This window comes from Vigna unguiculata, unplaced genomic scaffold (assembly GCF_037176805.1).
Source record: "Vigna unguiculata cultivar grain cowpea cultivar isolate G323 ecotype 2 unplaced genomic scaffold, ASM3717680v1 ptg000283l, whole genome shotgun sequence".
NCBI lineage: Eukaryota > Viridiplantae > Streptophyta > Magnoliopsida > Fabales > Fabaceae > Vigna > Vigna unguiculata.
In genome coordinates, this window is record NW_028196918.1 from 57,501 (window position 1) to 60,000 (window position 2,500).

The window sequence follows — 2,500 nt, forward strand, 5'->3', positions numbered from 1 at the left end:
AGTTCGGAGGGTTTTGCACATGGCCAAGGTTGGCGGTGCACCGCGGCATAGCTAAATGGCTTGGTGGGGAGTTTTGTGAAAAAATGAAATTCGTGGTTTTTGAGATGTGAGGGTTGGAATGGCCTCCAAATGCCCCCAAATGAATACCATGAAATTCTTGGTGCACGAAAGTTTTGAGTTCGGAGGGTTTTGCACATGGCCAAGGTTGGCGGTGCACCACGGCATAGCTAGATGGCTTGGTGGGGAGATTTGTGAAAAAATGAAATTCGTGGTTTTTGAGATGTGAGGGTTGGAAAGGCCTCCAAATGCCCCCAAATGAGTACTGTAAAAGTGTTGGTGCACAAAAGTTTTGAATTGGATGCATTTTGCACTTGGCCAAGTTGGTCGGTGCACCGCGACTAGATAGGTTGGTGCCAAAATTTGTCAAATTTAAGACCTTGGCCAAACTGAATGAAATTTTGTGGGGAGGTTCCTGATATTGTTTAGTGGTGGACTGGAAAAAATGAGGTCGAAATTCGAAGTCTACATGTGCTTTTCTATTTTTCCCGATTTTACACATACCCGGTAAGTAAAAAAAATAAAAAAAATAGTTCCCCTTCGAGAAAAATTATGAAATTTGGTGAGCAAGGAGATACCATTATTCTACGAATTACTGCAAAAAATCGCATCAAAATTCGAAGTATAGCCCGAGATATGGACTTATGTCTGCTCAAAAAAAGTGTATCTACTTGTACAATTTTGCCTTTTGCATATTAACCTCTTATAGGGGGGGAGTGCTCCTTGAGCCGGCCAGCTCCACACTGGCAGGTTTTAAAGGGAGCTTGATGAGGCCTCCCCCCTCACGTGGTGCGTGCGTTAGCATGTTTATCATGGCACAACTAGCCTCTTCATAGTTGTTGAGCTTTATTAATACCAACACACGGTCGTCACTGATCGTTGGTTAGCTCGGCAGCTAGTCCCTCGGATATTGTGGAAAGTTATTTTCATGCCTAGCGATGCTTGACCCTGCGTCACTTGATGTTTCCATTTGCTTGCTTGCCCATGGTAGGTGGGGGGTGGACCGTCTTGTGGTGTGGTGTCTTGCGAACGTGAGGGTGTGTGAGTTGTAATCGAGATGCACTTGCTGGCTGGCTCCATGCCTTGCGTATCGAACGGTCAAGCATGCATCTCTTCCATTTTCACCCGTTGCCTTGGGTGATATTGGTTGATCAGTCCCTGTGTTGCCTACCCACTAGACGGTACTTCTGTGGTTGCTTCGAATTCTATCTTTCCATCACGAAGAGGTGTTGGAGGATCCTAATGTCACGCACGTGTTCCATCTAGTGAAACATCTCAGTGATGCACGTGTTGTGGCTAGTTCTTTTGGATGCGGTGCATTATATGAACTCGGGTTTACTTTAGCGACCCAGTCAACATAATTCGGTTGTGTCCCTTGATTGAGACGTTGTCCTTGAACTTGTTGTGAACAATATCGTTCTTCCACAACCCGTCGTCTTGAGTGCGATGGAAGGCAAATAAGATGTGCTTTGGCATGTCATGCACGTACTCGATTGCGGGAAGTGTGAGAAAGTGTTGTTGACAACCCGTGGGAAATGGAATGTGGCAAATCGTGATGAGCTCTTCGTGGATCTGCGAAGAAGACGACCTTTGGGCCTGTTGGAAACGAGGGAGGCGATGTTGAACTGCGAAGAAGATGGACTTTTGGGTTGTTTGAATCAATGGGAGGCCACGCGAGAACTCCGAATACTATGGACTCTTGGGTTGTTGGAAGCAACGGGAGGCCCCGCTAGAACTCCGAATACTACGGACTCTTGGGTTGTTGGAAGCAAGGGGAGGCCCCGCTAGAACTCCGAATACTATGGACTCTTGGGTTGTTGGAAGCAAGGGGAGGTCCCGCTAGAACTCCGAATACTACGGACTCTTGGGTTGTTGGAAGCAAGGGGAGGCCCCGCTAGAACTCCGAATACTATGGACTCTTGGGTTGTTGGAAGCAAGGGGAGGCCCCGCTAGAACTCCGAATACTATGGACTCTTGGGTTGTTGGCAACGACAACTTGGGGGGATGACACTGGAAAAGAGTGAACTAGGCCAAACTGCGAACAAGGCAACTTGGGGGGATGACACTGGAAAAGAGTGAACTAGGCCAAACTGCGAACAAGGCAACTTGGGGGGATGATGCTGGAAAAGAGTGAACTAGACCGAACTGCGAACAAGGCAACTTGGGGGGATGACGCTGGAAAAGAGTGAACTAGGCCGAACTGCGAACAAGACAACTTGGGGGGATGATGCTGGAAAAGAGTGAACTAGGCCGAACTGCGCCCAAGGCAACTTGGGGGGATGACGCTGGAAAAGAGTGAACTTGGCCAAACTGCGAGGAGGGCAACTTAGAGGAAAGTTGGAAACGAGGGAGACTTAGCCGAACTGCGAAGAAGGCAGGTTTTTGGGAAGTTGGAATCGACTGAAGCGAATACTGAACTCCAAATACGACCGACCTTTTGGTT